General features: G+C 40.2%; 2 long non-coding RNA genes across 3 annotated transcripts in view; one reads left to right on the forward strand and one right to left on the reverse strand.

Moving 5' to 3' along the window:
- LOC139804653 (uncharacterized) overlaps positions 1-11,935 on the forward strand; it is a 125,497-nt gene extending 113,562 nt beyond the window's left edge. The window contains exons 5-6 of the long non-coding RNA XR_011729477.1: positions 4,168-4,344; positions 11,630-11,935. This is a non-coding gene — a long non-coding RNA (uncharacterized lncRNA). The remainder of the gene's footprint in view (positions 1-4,167; positions 4,345-11,629) is intronic.
- Positions 1-22,597, reverse strand: part of LOC139804652 (uncharacterized) — a 116,373-nt gene that overhangs the window by 11,068 nt on the left and 82,708 nt on the right. The window contains exon 4 of one of the 2 annotated variants that reach the window (XR_011729476.1): positions 20,993-21,140. This is a non-coding gene — a long non-coding RNA (uncharacterized lncRNA). Of the gene's footprint in view, positions 1-18,888; positions 21,141-22,597 lie in introns of those variants that run through there. The other variant, XR_011729475.1, reaches the window with a different exon arrangement.

Below are 22,597 nucleotides of genomic sequence, written 5' to 3' on the forward strand. Positions count from 1 at the left end.
ATGGAGCATGACAGTTGCCAAGATGTACCTTTCCCATGAGTCCCTAAGCAAAATCCCAGTACTGCTGCCCAGGACACTCTGTCAAGACGGGAAAGTTGGCAGGAAGCTGAGAGGACACCGTGCATTGCAGGTTTTTTAAGTAACCAAGAGCCACACCTACACAGTCTCAGTGTTGTGCATGGTGCTGCCTGAAGGTCTGTTTATAGTTGTAGTCTGGCTCCTGTCATAAACTTTTGGCTCTGTGAGACATTCATTCATGTTAGGTTGTCTCCCTTCCTTATTTGGGTTATTTGCATTGTGGTTCCACTCCAAAAAGCATTTATATAAAAAGGCAATCTTCTCTCTTAGCAGATGTGCCCCACAAGTGCTGTAAGTCAAAGATGTTACTGACTTCAGTGACTCAGATATTTCCAAAATTCTTTTTAACTGTGCTTGCATTGCAAAGGGAGACTTGATTTATATGTCTTCTCTATATCATCAGTCTACCAGGCTTATATACATGAAATGGAGGCTAAAAGTTGATCACGAAACCTTTCTTTTTTCTTTTTTTAGTACCGATAGTAATGTATAAGAGACAAGTGATTTGAAAAGAAAGATTTTCACTTATAAAAAAAGGAGCTATAATTTGGAAATTGCTGTGAGACTGTAGCTGTGAACTACAGTCATATGGTTTTTATACTTCTCAGATGGGAATTATATATATCAATGTTGCCTTGCATTAACTTTAAAAATATTTGTCTTCTACAAAATATATTTTTCAGGATGTTTAATTAAATTGAAATGGATTTCCTCCAAAAAAGGGATTCCTTTGATAGTTTTATAAATTCCTCACTGTGAACTTCAGAATTAGGAAGATCTCAAGAGCTTTGAGATTGGCATTTAAATTGCTGTTTCATATGACTTCTTGCTAATTATGCCAGCGCTTAGGAAGCGTTTTGCCAGTATTTCTTGACATCTATCTTTGCTCACCCAGTGTCTCTCTTGCCATTGTGCATACATGATCACAGATGAGAGTGGCAGTGTTTGATCAAAAGGGTCATACTGTCAGGGAATATCCAGGTTCGTCTCAAAACTTTCTGAACAGAGGCTGTGAAAAGCATCTGTAAATTTTCTTGTGGAAAGGTACCATTTCAGTGACAAAAACTTGGGCTGAGGCTTGCCTTTGTTGTAGGAAACTATATAGCAGAGAACAGGCCACTGGAGAGGCACTCATTCCCAAGAGGTTGTCCCTGAGATTTCTGCATGCAGACTGTTTTGCAACTATTTCCATAGTGTGATGTGTTGGACCTCTCAGAACATCACAGCCACAGTCTGAAGAATAGTGGAAAAGCACAGAAAGACAAAGAACCTGATGGTAAATAAACGTATCTTTTAATAAGCAGTGTTAACTGTCACTTTGCTCAGCAATAAGAAAGAGAAGGCATTGCTAAACCCAAAATTTTTTAAACAACATTTTAAAAAGTTTTTTTTGTAAAACAGTTATTGGGGCAGCTTTGGCCATCTGAGATCTATTCTAGAAACCTAAGTAAGGTTCTTTAAGCCATTACTTTGTCATTTCAGCTTGGACTTGAAAGACAAATCAGGATGGAAGGTGCCAGTGACAGTTCAAATTTCTGCAGGAATTTGGAAAAGAGTAAAAAGGACTCATCTTTGTAGAGATTTATCACTAAAAGCTTGTTAGAAAGAGGGAAAAGTCATCACCGGGTTCACAAATCCCTGTGTGAGGGACAAAGTCTCCAAAGGGCATAGCTCTACCCAGGGCGGGTAAAGTAATCACAGGTGTTTGGGATCTCAGAAGATTTTGTCTGTCCTTTTATAGCTCCGTCTTTGTAAAATCAGTTCAGGGCTGCAGTCAGGCTGAGCCGGGCGCCAGCTTGCTATCATCCTTACTGCCACCAGGGTGTGCCAACTAAACAGACTGTATTCTGTTGCATAAGGATACACCACAGTATTGCAGTGTATAATGAACACAGTTAATCCTGAGTGCTTCTTAGCGCAATCCATTTCTGAAAGCATATTTTAAGGCCGGTAAAATAATATTGAACATGCATGACAGAAAAAAAAAATGTATCCAGAGTATTTTTAAGTAAAAAGGGTTTTAATAAAAACAGTGCAGACATGCTGGCTTTATACCACCTCTTGTTTTAACCTATGACTGATTCATCAGTTGAAGTGTAAAGAAACAGATCTTATGGTAATTAATTCTCAGGGGCTATTAGTGTAAATGTAAATGCTCAACATAGATGTTACGTAGGTGGGTGTTAGAGAGAAAACATAAATTGTCAGCAATACAAGGCAGTCTGTTCATACCGTAGGGTGAGAAAGTGAAGAAAGTTGGAAATCAGAGACTCAAAAATGCCTCCCAGAATTGGCTGTGAGTGCAGTCTCCCATTGTGAGTAATTATAAGAAACATACTGTGCAAGAGTCATTTCTGGTCCTTTAGTTCATCAGACAAAACACTTACTTGAACATAACGGATTTCAGGTGAGATTTGCAGAAGAGTTTACAAGAATTAAACATCTGTCTGCCACTGGCCTTCTTTGGGAGGTGGGCACCTAAATTTTTTAGGTATTCCTGAAAACTCTTGGAATTTATATTCTTCTATAGCCCTGGAGTAGAATTAATTTTTCTTCAAAGCAACTGTGGTTTTTACGCCTTGGAGAACAAGAGAAAAGCATACAGTGAAAGCCCAAGATAATATTCTAGTTGACCTGGTCCATCCAAAATTGCAGTATCAATTAAAAATATTAGAATTGGTTCTTGCCTTCTTTGTTTTGCATCTGTCTTGATGGTGACTGCAGGAGGATGGCTCTGACCCACTCCTGTCACCACTGTCCCAGTCCAACTGTTGCATGTGCATTCTGACACAGACCATACCAGAATGACTGTGGTCAGCCCCTGTGCTAGAAGACAAGAGAAGAAAACAATCTTTTATAACTCTTCCTCAACTTACATACAATTCACAGTCCTCTTCAGAAAGGCCCTCAGGCAAATCTCCTAGGCAGTATAGGATCAAGCCTTTACTCAGTAGGAGATGTTTCACTTCCTTATTAATTCTGAAGCATCAGTTCCCAGCAGCAAGCACATTCTACTATGCTGCCTCTTTATGAAGATGTTAGAACCACAAGGAGTCTGGGATTCTAAATGCCTTTCAGATCTGTTATATAAAAAAAGTCCAGATGTTGCACAAAACATTTAAAGAACTTTATTTGAAAAACATTTTCTTTCTAAATGGGAGTTTATGCAGTGTACAATTAAACATGTTTTTCTAACTAAACATACTAGTTTGTATCTTGTGGCAGGGAAAAATAAATAAGTAAAAATAAAAACAATCTGAGACTTGAAGTTAGTCATGTGCCAGCCTGCTTCAGATCCCCCAGTGACAGGACATGCATCTTCTCCTGCTGTAATCCTAGACTCCTAGATCTGCCCTCAGGACCAAGGTCTTCAAACTGAAGCCTTAGTCCTGCATTTCGTAGGGAATACATCTCAACCTTCTAAATTTCTGCTGGTCATCATTCTTGCAAACAGTAATGTGCCAATACAGGCAAATGTACCAAGAGAAAATTGCTGTATATCCAACAAATTCAAGGTGAAGCTTTCAGAACTGAATGATGATTTCATTGTGTTTAGTTTAGGACACATTATATTTTCCTGACTTTTGAGACAGGTGTCTTTCTAATATCCAGTCCTACTTGAAGGGCTTTTTCCCCCTCTTTTAAAGACAGTTACTGTGTTTGCATTCTCCATCCCTGTGGGACTTCCCCCAGCCTTTCCCTGTTCTTGAAAATTATCATTTCTGGTTTAGAAATTGCCTTGATTCACTTTGAGAGAACTTTAAGGTGAATTTTCTATCAGGCTCTGCTGGCTGAACTGTACCTGGCTTCCCACTGCAGACTCGACACTTCTCCCTCTATTAAACAAAAAAATCTTGGTTTTGAAGATAACCTTTTTGATGAAGAATGAATTAAAAAGAGCAGAAAATACTTTAGTCTATTCTATGACACCTACTTTTCTTTCTTTTTCATGTTAAGTAATGGATGCTTTCTTTTGTTCTCTCATTTGTTATAGATCAGCTTTTTCCCTCCCTTACTACCTTTTATTTGTTTTGATACTGATAAGTCCTTTTGTACTACAATGTTTTTAACTTAAACCTTCCATGTCAGTCCAGCCACTCTTCTCCAAGCCTGTGGTGTTTCCTGGAGTTGTTGTGACTTAAGTGCAGGACCCAGCACGGAGCCTTTTTGAACCTCATAAAGTTGGCCTTGGCCCATTCATCCAGCCTGTCCAGGTCCTTCTGTAGAGCCTTCCTACCCTCAGAAAGATGGTACATAACTTACTGGGTAAGTAGAGCAGCCTTCCATAGTGCTCCAAGAGGTAGGTTTTGCTATTCCTAAATTCTTCCTGTGATGATACCTGAAGCCATATTAATGTAATGCAGTGTAAATGCCCTTTCCAGCTTCCAAGGCTTTTACTGAGCCTTGTAATGTCATGTATTAGGCCATTCCTGGAAGACACACAGTGGCTTTTGGGTATACTGAAATAGGAGACTATTTTGTTGCTTTTGGTGTCAGCTATAGTGATGTATTTCTATAATCACATGCAGTTTCATTTTGATGTAGTTTTTTCTCACATTAAAAAGTTTCATATAATAGTGTTACCTCTTGGTCATCTGGTATATCATGACAATAACAGTGGGAAGTTTCTTTTGAGGCCATTATGTTGTTTGGATTTAAATTTTGAAAGATCACTTGATCTCTCCCAGTATAAGGTTGGATGTAGCTGGCATTTTTTTAATCTGCTGAGAAGCAAACCAAATTTACAGATGATCATCAAGCTGGAAGTGTATTCATTTTGTTTTGACAAAACAGAATATCTTTATGTAGCAGCAGCAGCTTATAGTGGGAAAGAGTTTTAAGTAGATATGAAGATTTTATGGTGTCATCTTTTAGAGGTTATTTAGTGTATCAATCTGATGGGACATAGCTTAATTTTATCTTAAGTCCTAAATGCTTCAGTTTTCATTAAAACCACTCATTATAACAGTAGTATTCTTATGTTTGACTCCTGAGATGGTGATGTGGACAGGATATTGTACAGAAATCCACATGCAGTTTCTATGTTTCAGATTCTTTGTCAATTATTTTTTTAATCTTATTTGTATTCAAGTTGTCTTTCTGTACAAGCATCACTTGTACAACTGATGCTTTCTTTTATTGGATTCTATTGTGCTGTCAAGCCTAGTTTAAAACACAGTAATCTCATAGACATTTACAATTATGAACTTCTTCAGAAAACACAAACATGTTAAAGATGCACCAGTAGCAAATTAGCTGAGAATCTCAACAAATTGCACTTACAGTAAATATCCTACGTTTAGAGACGTAGGATGTCTTTAAAAGTCAACAGTTGCTTTGGAACTACTTTGTCACATTTATGAAGCACTGCATCACATTTATGGCACACAGTGTCATGATAAGTTGTCCAAAGTGCCTGTCAGCTTGCCTTGCAAACTGAAAAAAAAAAACAACCCCACAAAACCAACTCAAAAGACTGACTTAGAGAGCAACAAGCAATCTTCAGAGGTTAGCATCTTTTTTTTTTTTTCTAGGTGACTCAAGGAGCACTGTTTTTCCAGGTTTTTTGCAGTGTAATTTAATGGGAATTTTTTAATTTTCTCTTTTAATTTTCAACCATGAAAAGTTATAAATAAATACATTTTTAAAAATAGATAACTTTTAGGTTGCTAGATACTTGAGGTTGCTAGGTTTTAGCCTTTCCTGTTCTTATTCACCCAGCAGTTTAGGGCTCTTGGCTATCAATATCTGTTCTTTCCTGCAAGAGAATTATACAAATATTTTCTATGCCAGGCAGGTGGACATGTGACCTGCTGATCCACACCTGTGTGCCCAAGCCACACGCACCAAATCAGGAGCCTGCTGTCTGGGAGAAAACTGTGCAGTGTTTCCTAGGAAAACTCATTTAGCCAAATGTGTGAAGAAACAAGCTTTATCTGTGGCGTTTTCCTAGTGCCAGCCTCTTCCAGTGTAGGGTAACAACACATAATGTTTTTCTATAGATGAGGTCTTTCAGGTCTAACTTGCCAGTACCAAAGGAAAGGGCACAACTACTTCTTACCCCTAACTGCTGTTGGAGTACTTTGTGGTCACCTTTACTTGCCCTCTCTCCTGGCCATTCCTGTGCCCTTCTGCTCCGTATTTACATGCACCTGTCTCCCCATTAACACCTCGTTAAGGCACACACCTGTGGTGGTTTTACTTAAACCCACAGCATTGCAGCCATTGACCCAGTATATTTCATTATAAGGCACTCAGCACAATAGGAGCTCTGAGTAATGTTCATTAATGAGTCATGCAGCCAGGAAAAATTGGTTTTGTATGGGTGTCTCCTTTTGGTTCAATTTCTTCACACCTCCCCTACTTAATAATTGATTATGCATTAAATATGTTCCCCAGAAAAAAAGACATGAGTGCACATGCATTAAATCCAGCTGAAACAGCACAGTTTTGAGACTGAACACTAGTGGACAGAAATCCAGTGCATATTTATAAATAATAAGAAAGGCAACAATGAAACCAGAGGTCTAGGGCTTAGGAGACTTTAGTTCTATTCCAAAGCTTGTCAAATATCCGCAGCTTCATCAGCAAATTTTATTATCTGCCTATGCTACTTCCAAAAAATAAAGTGTATCAGTATATGTTCTTAGGCCACAATATACATACAAACTTTGCAATGCAAACTATGAACTGTGTTGAAACAAAACACAGAAGAAGCCAAGTTCATTAATATTTGTATTAAAAGAAAACTGGTGTGTGAGCAGCTGGTAAAGTTGATACAAAGTTCAGAATGAAAATGGTCATGGCATTTTTCCAGCAGTTTCACTGAATTTGTTTTAAAATCCTCAATTATGGTATGACTGGATTAGGAGGGTAAACTGGACAGGTAAATATCTCAGGTGATTGCTCCATAACTGTGTAATCAAGAAATAGCACAATCCATTATTTAATCATAATCCTATGAATCTACCAGAAGAAAACAAAGCTCTGGAGTTTATCTTGGGTTGAAAACTCATCTACTTGTTAGCTAGCTACTATAAAAATATTGTATATGCTACTTTAACAGCACAAGAAGAGAGATCCTCAGATGTGGCCATAAATTTGATCAATGATTTGCTGCAAATTGCATTAAGTGGCCACAGATCAGTATTTCTTACTAAACACTCTTACATAAGGGTAATTTGCTGTGTAATTGCTTTTCATTGCTTATCATGGACAATTGCTTTCCTTGGTCAAAGCTCTCATACCTACACCACAGAAGATACAAGAGTTGCTCTTTCAAATCCTGTAGTGCTTATGTTGTTTAGTAATACGTGTCTCTGTCTGTGCATAAACTTACTGTGTGGGACACTCAAAAGATCTCTATGCTACTTGCATTGCAATTCTAATTGCAGGTCTCTTCTCATTTTAACAACTTCAGGTGAACTTTAATAAGAGCCCTGTATTTTATAGGGATCAGCTCAAAGATGTTAAAATTCCTGCAATGTAGTAAATTTAACATTTGCTTTTTAATAGCTATTATGCCCATTTGTTCTACTGGGTTTTGGTAACAGTATTCTCTTCGGTAGTTTATTCTCTCATGGAAATTCCTTTTTTTTCTTATTCACTTGACTGGTACCAGTTTTGCTAGTGATCCTGGATGTTTTTGCAGAATCAAAATATATAGAAAAACACCTTGCCATATAAAATAAGCAGGTTTTTTCTGCATCTTTCATTCTGGACACCTACTTGGGATGGAGATTATAGTCCTTGGAGACTATAGTAAAAGTACTCATGTGAAGTGCAAGGTGATCCACATATAAACCAATCTATTAAATCTGGCTGTAGAGTTTACACATTTCTTCAGCAGGGAAACCCACCAGTGCTGTGTTTTTAAGAGGCATTGAAAGCTACACTTTATTATTCACTGAGAAGAAGAAAATAGAGGGTAGGGTTCTCTTTATAAAGGAGCAATAAATGAGTAATAGAGAACTCATTAATGACTTCTGAGAAATACATCATCCCTATTTCTTGAGGAAGAACCCCAAGCACTGATATAGGTTAGGGGTGGACCTGCTGGAAAGCAGTTCTGAAAATAAGGATCTGGGAGTCCTGATAGTAAATTATCCATGAGCCAGCAGAGTGCCCTTATTGCCAAGAAGGCCAATGAAGTTGCATAAAGAAGAATCTGGCCAGTAGGTCGAGGAAGGTCATTCGGCCCCTCTTCTCTGTCCTGGTGAAGCCACAGATGGAATGGCAGGAAGAGAGATCACATGTAGTAGGCAGAATTATCCTCTAAGAAACACTTTGTTCTGTATGGAAGAAATCTAACTGTAATGCAGAACCAACAATATGCCAAGTGTAGGGAGTAGGACAGGGAGCCTGCACATTATAGGCTTGCTGCTTTTTATCTCTCAAAGTTGCTGGAGGAGGATGGCAATTAAAGTACAGTTTGGGGTACAGTTTCATATTTTATGTAGTTCAGTGTAGTCACAAGTTCTTGCTGAAAGCAGTAGCCCTCCTCTCCCATCACTCCATTTGCCCCAGCTTTAGACCTCATCCTTTCTCTTGCATTGGACTGAGCTGTGACTGCAGAGAAAATCAGTCCAAATCAATTTGATCTGATGGAAAATGGGGACAGGAGCAAATGAAAAAAATTAATCACCAAACTGGTTGTATGCCTTACGCTGCAGCCACACAGTTATTTGACCTCATGCAAAAGAAGTGGAAGCCTCTTGACTGGCAGCAGCTTGGATGGTGCAGGCCAGTCCTTTCAGGAGCCACTCACAGCTGCACCAAAAGAGAAATAAAGTCAAACAGCAGGCTTTCATTATGGGAACAGCAGACTGGGGCAGCCCTGAGAATGGGATACACAACCAGGTAGTTTAAAAAGAGTTTTAAAACTACTCATGGCCCAAACCCAGTCAGTGAGAACTGTAGTCCCTTATTTCATTCTTGCTCATTCTCCGAGTCTAGAAGATCATGACTCCCTTCAGCTTCCACTGAATTGACCAGAAGCTAAAAGCATGCATATTATTGCAACTTTAAAGCTTGGTCATACTATAAAATACTCGTAACCCAATATACTTAGCATTTCTGGGAATTAAGTAAATAGAACCCAAACCACCTGTCAGACACTTTTTATATTGAAAAAACAGTGTCTCAATTTAAAATGGCATTTTAAAATTTATGTTATTTAATAAAACAGTGATTTTCTAGTTTTGCAGTTTTGTCACCATGAAGCTTAGAGGCAGTTTTATGTGTATCACCTACTTGCATTGAACTTGTGGATTTATTACAAGCAGCATCACTATAAATAAAAGCATTCACATATTCAGAGGACAATAAATAGTTAACAGTTTCAGAATTATTATTCTTTTCCACACAATCCCATAAAAATTTACCAATGAAAAAGCTAATAGACCAATGGGAAGACACTTACATATGCAAATATGTTTCTGTGAAAGAGTTAAAGTGCTTTATAATATAAATTTGCTTTCAGTGCCAATATAATTAGATTGTAACAAGCAAACCCCTGCAACATAACACAGTGAAAATTTGAAAATTTGATTCTGCCTGGCAAACAACCAAGTCCCTGCGTGTGCACAAACCTGACATTAATAAGCTACAAGAGATTACATGATTTAGAAAAGAAGCACTTGGTGTTACAAAATCAAATAATAGATCTCTAGGCTATAATTAGGAGAATTGGGATTCAACAATGAAGTCATAATAATGTAATTTAGCTGTAAGTAACAGAGCCATAGAGTCACATTAGGAGGTGTGATCACATCTTTCAGCAAAGCTCTGCTGTGTAGACTTATTGCTGTTCAGTTTAGTCTAGTACACACCAACCTGTTGGCACAGAGCTCAGGCTGACAGCCTCTTGTTCTCTAGGGGCAGTATGGCAAAGTGCCACCCGTGCATTTTTATTTCAGTCTTGTGACTTTTAAGTCAAAACAATAAAATTATATATACTGAGTGCAGAGTTGCCTGTGAATATTTGTATAAATTACTGCACAGCATGGGTTTAGGGGCCATTTAAGAACAAATACACTGAAAAAAAAACCACCAAAAAATAAACTGTTGAAGCAGGGTGTTAGGTTTCTAGTAGGCTTGATGAACATGTACTGTTCAGCTACTTTATTAATCTATTTCTGTCATCAGGAAATGGCTCCAAATCTACAACTCATTGCAACTGTAGCCACGAGTCTCTTGCTCATTTCTTTTACATCAGTGTGATACACAAAGGTGTTGTACAGCCATTTGAAGTTGGTAACAAATGGTACAGCAGGGTGCATCTCACCAGTGCTGCAGGCTGAGCTTTCTGTCCCTCACCCAGCCACAAAACACAGCCCTGCAGCCCACCACACACGGGAGGTGGCTGGGAGAGCACCCTATTATTTTTTGACCTATTATTAATTTAAGCTTATTTCACAAGTTTTGGCCTCAGCTATTTCTGTGTCATTCTCTCGTTGAAGCTATAAAACCAGCAATGCTACTTTGATCTTGTGAGTTCCTCCTTTAGGAGCTGGTGTCCAGTTAGAAGTGAAATGCTACCTGCTTAGCCACTTATTAGCTGACCATTTTCTTCTCTCTCCACACTTCATGGTGTTTTTATTACAATGTCAGGGCTGTCTCCTAGAACCCTGTGTCCCATCCTGTTCTCCACAGGCCTCCTAAAGGCAGCTGAGCAAGAAGCCGCTCCCCGAGCTCACTCCACAGCACAAGCAAGGGAACTCCAACAGCCCTGAGCATCAGTTTGTGTCCAGACTTGAAATCTGATTTCTGCTCACAATAGAAGAGTGTAAAAATGTAGTTGGTTGTCAGGTTCTGAGGTGTTTTAAGCAACACTTTTGACTCTCGGGGAAGGGAATGATTTTTTTCTTTTTGATTCTGTAGCCTACCAGAGAAACAGAGGAAACAAGCATCAACTTTGCATCCAGCCTGTCAGAAACTTCAAACATGTTTGGTTTAAAACTGAAATGGGTTGAACCCTCTTTTTTACAGTTTCACAAGCCAGTGGTCCAACAGCATTCCCATCTTTAGTTGAAATCCAGAAGTCACTGCTTCTACGCAGTCTTTTGTGTAAATAAAGCAACTACCTGTTGCTCCTGTTAGTTCTATTTAATATTATTTGCAGTTTCTTCCAATTACTATTTGGTTTATTATTTCTTTATGGGTTTGACTTTTTTTTTTTTGTTAGATGACCCTTTGATTTGTCATAAAGATGCCCTTCATTTAAATTTTCTTTCTTGAGTATGTTGATTTATGGTTATTTCTTTTATGTTTTAAATTATCTGTTTTGTTTTATTTCCTTTATTTACATAGCACTTACTTTTCATGACCTTTTTGTTGCTGCAGCTACTGCTGCTTCTGGACTGCTGATGTTCTTCTTCTACATATCAACCAGGAAACACTGAGAAAGTAAACCAAATCCCTGTGAAGACAAGCATCCAAACACGAACTCTATTGTGATATTTATTTATTTTTCTTATTCTGCAGTGTCCCAAAGGTGCTGGGATTTCTCATAGTGCATAATCTAAAATGGTTTCTTTCTTTCTTTTTAAAGAAACATACTATAGGATCTCTGCATGTGGCTATCTAAAGATCACATCTGGACAACTTCCTTTAGGCTGGTTTCATACTTTGGCAGCTCTTCTGGGAGCAAAGATTTCTAATGGGGGTAGGAGAGAAAATTCTAGATTCTAGAGGTCTGTCTACAACTTTCAGTAAGGTTGTCATGATTAGTATAAAATCCTGTATGGGTATCTAGAAATATACTTGCAAGTAGTGAAATGTCTTATTGGAAGTTTTTACAGAATAGTTATGTTTAATTGTGACTGTGTGCTGACAGGTGTGTTTACATATTGCATACACAGGGAGTGTTTGTGTGTGTGTGTGTGTGTGTGTGTGTGTGTGTGTGTGTGTGTGTGTGTGTGTGTGTGTGCCTGCCTAGAGGCTATGAACATTTCTTTTTATACACATGCACACATTTATATAAAAATTATACTTTTGTCAACTGTTGTATCATTATTGTAGCTGCATTGTTCTAGTTACTTAATAGTGGGGTCTGCATATAGGGCCTGTGTCTATCACACGTTGTGTTTAAGTTAATAACATAAAGCATATTTGCAGTCTGGCTCCTCAGACTTAGCTCACTTGTATTCTGCACAAAGTGATACTACTTCAGTTTTCTTAGCGACAATATTGACCTCAGAATTCTTCCTGCACTGGATTCTGTGGTTCACAGGGGAAATAATAACCTCCTTTCTGTTAAAAGTGATGCTACTATTCCTTGAACAACAACAAATCTCAGTGTTATATTTGATTATGGTGCTGTGTCAGAAATTGTCATTTTACTTGGAAAAGAGTAGGTATCAAATCTTTATAATTTATGTGAACTGTGATTGTTTCAATGTGATTGTTTACAAAAACCTGCTGACTGAAGCCTGCATGAACAACAGGCTCCTAGGATTCTCTCCCCTGCTAAAAAGTTTCTTGGTGCCCCATTTAACGGTGGCATTTGCACCACTTTGTGTTTGTGTAGCATAAAATGTATCTATTGACACTCATGGGCCTATAAGGAGCCAAACCCAGAACAGAGTCGGTCTCAGCTTCTTTGCACATTATTCAGATTCTAAGGAATGCAACTTTAATGATGTTCAAAGTGTGTGAGTTAGCCTAGGGGACACGCACTCACACTCATAGTGCCGGGGACACGCACTCACACTCGTAGTGCCGGGGACACGCACTCACACTCATAGTGCCGGGGACACGCACTCACACTCATAGTGCCGGGGACACACACTCACACTCATAGTGCCGGGGACACGCACTCACACACATAGTATCGAAAATACACACTCACACACATAGTGTCCAAAATATGCACTCACACATATAGTGTAGATGACACACACTCACACTCAGAGTGTCAGGGACACGGACTCACACTCATAGTGTCCAAAAGACACACACACACAAAAGAACACACACTCACACACATAGTTGCACTGACACTCATTCACACACATAGTGTCGAAAACACACACTCACACACATAGTGTCAGGGACACGGACTCACACTCATAGTGTCCAAAACACACACTCACACTCATAGTGTCCAAAAGACACACTCATAGTGTCCAAAACACGCACTCACACGCATAGTGTCAGGGACACGGACTCACACTCATAGTGTCAGGGACACGGACTCACACTCATAGTGTCCAAAACAAACACTCACACTCATAGTGTCCAAAAGACACACTCACACACATAGTGTCAGGGACACGGACTCACAAATGTAGTGTCCAAAACACACACACTCATAGTGTCCAAAACACACACTCACACACATAGTGTCAGGGACACGGACTCACACTCATAGTGTCCAAAACACAGACTCACACGCATAGTGTCAGGGACACACACTCACACTCAGTGTCCGAAACACATGCTCACACACATAGTGTCAGGGACACGGACTCACACTCATAGTGTCCAAAACACACACTCACACAGACAGTGTCCGAAACACGCACTCACATACATAGTGTCAGGGACACGGACTCACACTCATGGTGTCCAAAAGACACACTCACACACATAGTGTCAGGGAAAACGCACTCACACTCATAGTGTCCAAAACACACACTCACACACATAGTGTCCAAAAGACACACTCACACACCTAGTGTCAGGGACACGCACTCACACTCATGGTGTCCAAAAGACACACTCACACACATAGTGTCAGGGACACGCACTCACACTCATAGTGCCCCAAACAGAGACTCACACTCATAGTGTCCAAAACACACACTCACACACATAGTGTCAGGGACACGGACTCACACTCATAGTGTCCAAAACACACACTCACACACATAGTGTCAGGGACACGGACTCACACTCATGGTGTCCAAAAGACACACTCACACACATAGTGTCAGGGAAAACGCACTCACACTCATAGTGTCCAAAACACACACTCACACACATAGTGTCCAAAAGACACACTCACACACATAGTGTCAGGGACACGGACTCACACTCATGGTGTCCAAAACACACATTCACACACATAGTGTCAGGGACACGCACTCACACTCATAGTGCCCCAAACAGAGACTCACACTCATAGTGTCCAAAACACACACTCACACACATAGTGTCAGGGACACGGACTCACACTCATAGTGTCCAAAACACAAACTCACACTCACAGTGTCCAAAACACACACTCACACACATAGTGTCAGGGACACGGACTCACACTCATAGTGTCCGAAACACACACTCACACACATAGTGTCGGACACGGACTCACACACATAGTGTCCAAAACACGCACTCACACACATAGTGTCAGGGACACGGACTCACACTTATGGTGTCCAAAAGACACACTCACACACATAGTGTCAGGGACACGCACTCACACTCATAGTGTCCAAAACACACACTCACACACATAGTGTCAGAGACATAGACTCACACTCATGGTGTCCAAAAGACACACTCACACACATAGTGTCCAAAACACACACTCAAACTAATAGTGTCCAAAACACACTCACACACATAGTGTCAGGGACACGCACTCACACTCATAGTGCCCCAAACACAGACTCACACTCATAGTGTCCAAAACACACACTCACACAGACAGTGTCCAAAACACACACAGTGTCAGGGACACGGACTCACACTCATAGTGTCCAAAACACACTCACACACATAGTGTCAGGGACACGGACTCACACTCATAGTGTCCAAAACACACACTCACACAGTGTCAGGGACACCGACTCACACTCATAGTGTCCAAAACACACACTCACACAGACAGTGTCCGAAACACGCACTCACACACATAGTGTCAGGGACACGGACTCACACTTATGGTGTCCAAAAGACACACTCACACACATAGTGTCCAAAACACACACTCACACACATAGTGTCCAAAAGACACACTCACACTCATAGTGTCAGGGACACGCACTCACACTCATGGTGTCCAAAACACACACTCACACACCTAGTGTCAGGGACACGCACTCACACACATAGTGTCGAAAACACACACTCACACACATAGTGTCAGGGACACCGACTCACACTCATAATGTCCAAAACACACACTCACACAGACAGTGTCCGAAACACGCACTCACACACATAGTGTCAGGGACACGGACTCACACTCATAGTGTCGAAAACACACACTCACACACATAGTGTCAGGGACACGCACTCACACTCATGGTGTCCAAAAGACACACTCACACACATAGTGTCCAAAACACACACTCACACTCATAGTGTCCAAAAGACACACTCACACACATAGTGTCAGGGACACGGACTCACAAATGTAGTGCCCAAAACACACACTCACACACATAGTGTCCAAAAGACACACTCACACACATAGTGTCAGGGACACGGACTCACACTCATGGTGTCCAAAACACACATTCACACACATAGTGTCAGGGACACGCACTCACACTCATAGTGCCCCAAACAGAGACTCACACTCATAGTGTCCAAAACACACACTCACACACATAGTGTCAGGGACACGGACTCACACTCATAGTGTCCAAAACACAAACTCACACTCACAGTGTCCAAAACACACACTCACACACATAGTGTCAGGGACACGCACTCACACTCATAGTGTCCAAAACACACACTCACACACATAGTGTCAGGGACACCGACTCACACTCATGGTGTCCAAAACACACACTCACACACATAGTGTCAGGGACACGCACTCACACTCATAGTGCCCCAAACACAGACTCACACTCATAGTGTCCAAAACACACACTCACACTCATAGTGCCCCAAACACAGACTCACACACATAGTGTCAGGGACACGGACTCACACTCATAGTGTCCAAAACACACACTCACACACATAGTGCCCAAAACACACACTCACACACATAGTGTCAGAGACATAGACTCACACTCATGGTGTCCAAAAGACACACTCACACACATAGTGTCCAAAACACACACTCACACTCATAGTGTCCAAAAGACACACTCACACACATAGTGTCAGGGACACGCACTCACACTCATGGTGTCCAAAAGACACACTCACACACATAGTGTCAGGGACATGCACTCACACTCATAGTGCCCCAAACACAGACTCACACTCATAGTGTCCAAAACACACACTCACACACATAGTGTCAGGGACACGGACTCACACTCATAGTGTCCAAAACACACTCACCCACATAGTGTCAGGGACACGGACTCACACTCATAGTGTCCAAAACACACACTCACACAGACAATGTCCGAAACACGCACTCACACACATAGTGTCAGGGACACGGACTCACACTTATGATGTCCAAAAGACACACTCACACACATAGTGTCCAAAACACACACACTCATAGTGTCCAAAAGACACACTCACACACCTAGTGTCAGGGACACGCACTCACACTCATAGTGCCCCAAACACACACTCACACACATAGTGTCAGGGACACCGACTCACACTCATAGTGTCCAAAACACACACTCACACAGACAGTGTCTGAAACACGCACTCACACACATAGTTTCAGGGACACGGACTCACACTTATGGTGTCCAAAAGACACACTCACACACATAGTGTCAGGGAAAACGCACTCACACTCATAGTGTCCAAAACACACACTCACACTCATAGTGTCCAAAACACACACTCACACACATAGTGTTGAAAACACACACTCACACACATAGTGTCAGGGACACGCACTCACACTCATAGTGCCCCAAACACACACTCACACTCATAGTGTCCAAAACACACACTCACACACATAGTGTGAGGGACACCGACTCACACTCATAGTGTCTAAAACACACACTCAAACTCATAGTGTCCAAAAGACACACTCACACACATAGTGTCCAAAACACACACTCACACTCATAGTGTCCAAAAGACACACTCCGCACACACACTCATGCTGTCCAAAAGACACACTCACACACATAGTGTCAGCGACACGGACTCACACTCATAGTGTCCAAAACACGCACTCACACACATAGTGTCCAAAACACACACTCACACACATAGTGTCAGGGACACGGACTCACACTCATAGTATCCAAAACACACACTCACACTCATAGTGTCCAAAAGACACACTCACACACATAGTGTCAGGGACACGCACTCACACTCATAGTGTCCAAAGCACGCACTCGCACACATAGTGTCAGGGACACGGACTCACACTCATAGTGTCCAAAACACACACTCACACACATAGTGTCAGGGACACGGACTCACACTCATAGTGTCCAAAACACACACTCACACACATAGTGTCAGGGACACGGACTCACACTCATAGTGTCCAAAACACACACTCACACACATAGTGTCAGAGACATGGACTCACACTCATGGTGTCCAAAAGACACACTCACACACATAGTGTCCAAAAGACACACTCACACACATAGTGTCCAAAACACACACTCACACACATAGTGTCAGGGACACGCACTCACACTCATAGTGCCCCAAACGCAGACTCACACTCATAGTGTCCAAAACACACACTCATACACATAGTGTCAGAGACATGGACTCACACTCACAGTGTCCAAAACACACACTCACACACATAGTGTCAGGGACACGCACTCACACTCATAGTGCCCCAAACAGAGACTCACACTCATGGTGTCCAAAGCACGCACTCGCACACAGTGTCAAGGACACGGACTCACACTCATAGTGTCCAAAACACGCACTCACACTCATAGTGTCCAAAACACACGCTCACATAGTGTCAGGGACACGGACTCACACTCATGGTGTCCAAAACACACACTCACACACATAGTGTCAGAGACATAGACTCACACTCATGGTGTCCAAAGCACACACTCGCACACATAGTGTCAGGGACACGGACTCACACTCATAGTGTCCAAAACACACACACACATAGTGTCCAAAACACACACTCACACGCATAGTGTCCGAAACACACACTCATAGTGTCAGGGACACGGACTCACACTCATAGTGTCCAAAACACACACACACATAGTGTCCAAAACACACACTCACACGCATAGTGTCTGAAACACACACTCATAGTGTCAGGGACACGGACTCACACTCATAGTGTCCAAAACACACACTCACACACATAGTGTCAGAGACATAGACTCACACTCATGGTGTCCAAAGCACGCACTCGCACACATAGTGTCAGGGACACGGACTCACACTAATAGTGTCCAAAACACACACTCACACACATAGTGTCAGGGACACGCACTCACACTCATAGTGTCCAAAGCACGCACTCACATATAGTGTCCAAAACACATGCTCACACACATAGTGTCAGGGAAACACACTCACACACATAGTGTCGAAAATACACACTCACAAACATAGTCCATAACACGCACTCACACACATAGTATCGAAAACATGCATTCACACTCATAGTGTCCAAAACACACACACACACTCATAGTTTCCAAAACACACACTCACACACATAGTGTCCAAAACACGCACTCACACACATAGTGTCCAAAACACACAATTACACTCATAGTGTCCAAACCACAAACTTATACACATAGTGTCGGGGACTCGCACACACACACAATAGTGTCGAAAATACACACTCACAGACGTAGTGTCCAAAATATGCTCTCACACAAAATGCACTTACCGGAAAACATTGAAGCCATTATTTCCCTTTGAGGTCCCCCTCGTCTGTATTAAAATAACGACCATGGTTGTAACTTTTTATTTTTTCAAACATGAAATACATTGGATTCAATAATGTCTCAGGTGAGACACAACCTCAACAGAGCTTACAAATTTTCAATATTTGCTCTTTTCTTAGCCTTGCATTTTCTAACAAGCCTTATTGATGACTGCAGATGCAGTGGTATTTTGTAAACCCTGTTTTTAGATTAAAATTCATGAAGGATATCTCACTTGCATAATAAATAAATCAAGGCTTCAAAAAATAAAGTTTAAATGTCTATATACTACTACTATGATTTTTTCAGAAGGACACACAGCATGACTACAAAATTTGCTGCAATAAAGTTATTGAGATAAAAATTTGCTCTGCTGCATTGTTGAAAAAGGTCTAAGTGTGTATCCATGGATTTAACAGCATATTAAACAGTCATCAGCATAGCTTTAGCACTACTGAGCACCCACAAATCCTACTGAATAGTGAGGTAACATATCAGTCACAGTGAAAATAGGGCTTTTGTCTCACAGCTTCTGACTGAGATATTAATGCCTGTTCCCACTGTAAAGATGAGCCAGGTAAGGCCATATGGGGATGATGGCACAAGTCAGTTGCTCTGATTTATGCTCATATATAACATTAATGACAGAAATCATCATGCTGAGCTTGGTGATCCTACAAAATACATAGGGATTTAAGGATTAACACTCAGCCTATATGGAACAGTTTTATTATATGGTGTTATTTGATCAATACTGAAATTTGTGGGGGAAAACCCCACTTGTCTCCTCAACATTTTCACTGAAAAACATGCATGGTGCCTATGGCTGGTTTTCTACTGGGGGCAGGGGAGGAGGGGTGGGAGAGAAGAACATTAGATACCATCTCGCTGATAACAGTGCTGACCATCAGGAGACCAAAATCCGGTTACATTCTAGATGTGCTTGTGCCTATTAATTGACATAGAGGTTTGTCATCATCCCCTTTTGTTTACAGGCATCAGAACAGCTGCAGAAGTCTTTACCTGGTTATTGCATCAGAGAGAGGAATTAAATTCTTCCCTGCTGCTGTACAAATTAATTATACTTGCATCACTATTGGCACATTGGTATTGACACCAGTTCATTTCAACTGAGATTATTGGTTTCCAGGTGGATACCTGTCCACAACTGTGACTGGTAATCTAGAGAAAGGTCTGGAGCAAGGAACACTTTTTGCTTACTTCAAATTAAGACCAAATTTAAATGTGCAAACTAGGCATGAAAGACTTAAGTAACAACTGAACAAATGGTCACTGAAAGAACTGCATCAATTAATATCATCTTAATTACACTAAGGCAGAACTCAAAAGTAGTACATTTATACACATATACAAAATTAGTAATCAATCAAAACATCCACAATACAGTTCCTGACTCATAAAAAGTCCTTTCCAACCATCAGCTCTAGAGGCCATTTTTTATATTTTTTTTATTATTTTTTTATTTTTAATATACAAAGACTGCAATGATGACAGATTTCTATGCGTGGTCCCATGAGCTGTCTGCCTATGAACAATATCACAGAAAGTGATAGATGTGTATATTCAAAGCATTGAGAATAGAAAGTTACCCTCTTTTATAGCTAAGCTATCCAAGAATCAGATCTTCTTTTAGTATGCATTTCTCAGAAGAAGATTCCACAGGAGAAGCAGGGAAAAAAAAAAAAAAAAAAAAAAAAGTCAAACACAACATCAGCATTCTCCCAACTATTAGTTCAAAGTCTGAAAAGCGAACATGAATGAACAGCTGTGTGCAAGACAGCAGGGCATTTCCCTTGTGCTAACACACAGCATTGCCAATACGTGGATTTCCTGTGCTGAATATAGCTATTGAGAAGTTAATACGTTAATGGCAGAATACTAATATAAATTAAAAACTAAAGACATACAGCTTTCACTTGGCTTTTCCTTCTGTCTCTTATTTTGTACTGCATGAATTAGCTATAACCTTCTTGTTTCCCTGAGATGTTGGTTCACCAGGGTAGAGTGAGCAGACTCAATTTCTCTGAAAGTAATAGAGTGAGATTATCCTGAATTATTTCCAGTGGGCTGAGTTTGTTGCATTCCTTCTGTTGTGAGAATATAAGTAAACAACTCAATACCTTTACTGAAAGATGAGAATCCTCATAGTCATCACCTCTTCCTATTTCTTTCATTAGTCCAGCATTTTGGGTTCAGCCATGCTCAATTAACTCATCCAGGAACTGGTCCAGTCAGAAGCAGTTGATTTAAGTGAGATAAACTGGGCATCTGTTTGGAAAAAAAATTATTATTCAAAATATGCTTTCATCATGAGAAAACAAACTGTGCTAGCTCCATATTTAAAAACATATGCCTCTAAATAGATTAACTTCATTTGAAAGCTTAAGAAATAGAAAATAGTAACATTGAAACTGAAACAAGGACATGCTAAGTCAAAATTAAGCAACCATTGTGTTAACATTTTAATGTACTGGAACTTGAACTTGGTACTAGCATCTTCACCAAACCACTATATAAGTTGAATTCAAGTGATTAAAACCAGCAATAAAATCAACCACTGCAGAAAGTACTGAAACATGTGGAATATTTGTGTATGTTTGTACTGGAAGTAATAAAAATATTGCCATATTTAGTCACAGATTTGCTTTAGAAAAGAAATAAAATCAGGTGACAACACTTCTATATTTTGCTTCAATTAATATTTTTTTTCTTTAATTTCTTTTTCTTTCTTTTTTTCTTTACATCTCTCATGTAAAATGAGAGATATGGTTAATAATTAAAAAGTAACATTAATGGAATTGGAGAATACAAGGCAATAAATATTTTCTGTGGGTGATTAAACACTGAATTGAAGCTTAAGCGAGTAATAAACTCAGAAACTGTTTATTGCAAATGAACACCAATGCTGGAGATATTATTGATTTGATATTAAAATATGAATTAAGAGGGTAACAGTGAAAAAAATAATACTTTGTTTTGAATTCCTTTTCCTAATCTCAACAGCATTTGAAAATGTTTTGCTGTTACTTTCTAGGTTGATGAGACATCAGCCAAATAACCTGCAGCTAACAGCAGAACTAAAATTTTATATTTTTCAGTGGGCATCAGTCCAGCCTCCAAGGACTCAGGCAGGATTTAGGAGCACAGGCACAAAGTGGTGAAGTGAGCTGATACTGAGTTCCTACATGTAGCCTGTCAGTTACTGCTCTCCCTGCAGTTTAGTTTTGGACAGTAATGAGGGCAGGTGCTGACTACATGCTCCAAAGGAGACCAGTGATGGAAAGCCACGTTGTATATTTGACTATTTACAGCCCTCACCTGTTGCCAGATATAAAAAGGTGTTTTATTTTCCGGGATGGTCAAATAATCATATCATAAAATACATCCTCATATAATCATGTTTTAATGTGCCTATTAGAAATGGATAGGCCTCAACTGAGTCTCACATGCTATCCAAAGTACCCATTTGCAAATAATAAAGGAAAATTTGCCAATAATCTGTGGTAAAATATGAACAGCTCAGCTAATTCAAGTAGCACAGATGCAGCATGTGCCAATTTAGTAACTACGTAAAGCCAAAAGGCTTCTAGAATAAACCCAATTTGTTCTGAAGTCACGGAAATGTCAGCTTTAGATGCAGCATAGCAATGTATGGTTTACAAAAGAAAATAGGAGCTAACCAATCTATCAGGAGCAGACATGCAAAATGGTCCTTAATGCTTCTC

Source organism: Heliangelus exortis, chromosome 18 (genome assembly GCF_036169615.1).
Source record: "Heliangelus exortis chromosome 18, bHelExo1.hap1, whole genome shotgun sequence".
Classification (NCBI taxonomy): domain Eukaryota; kingdom Metazoa; phylum Chordata; class Aves; order Apodiformes; family Trochilidae; genus Heliangelus; species Heliangelus exortis.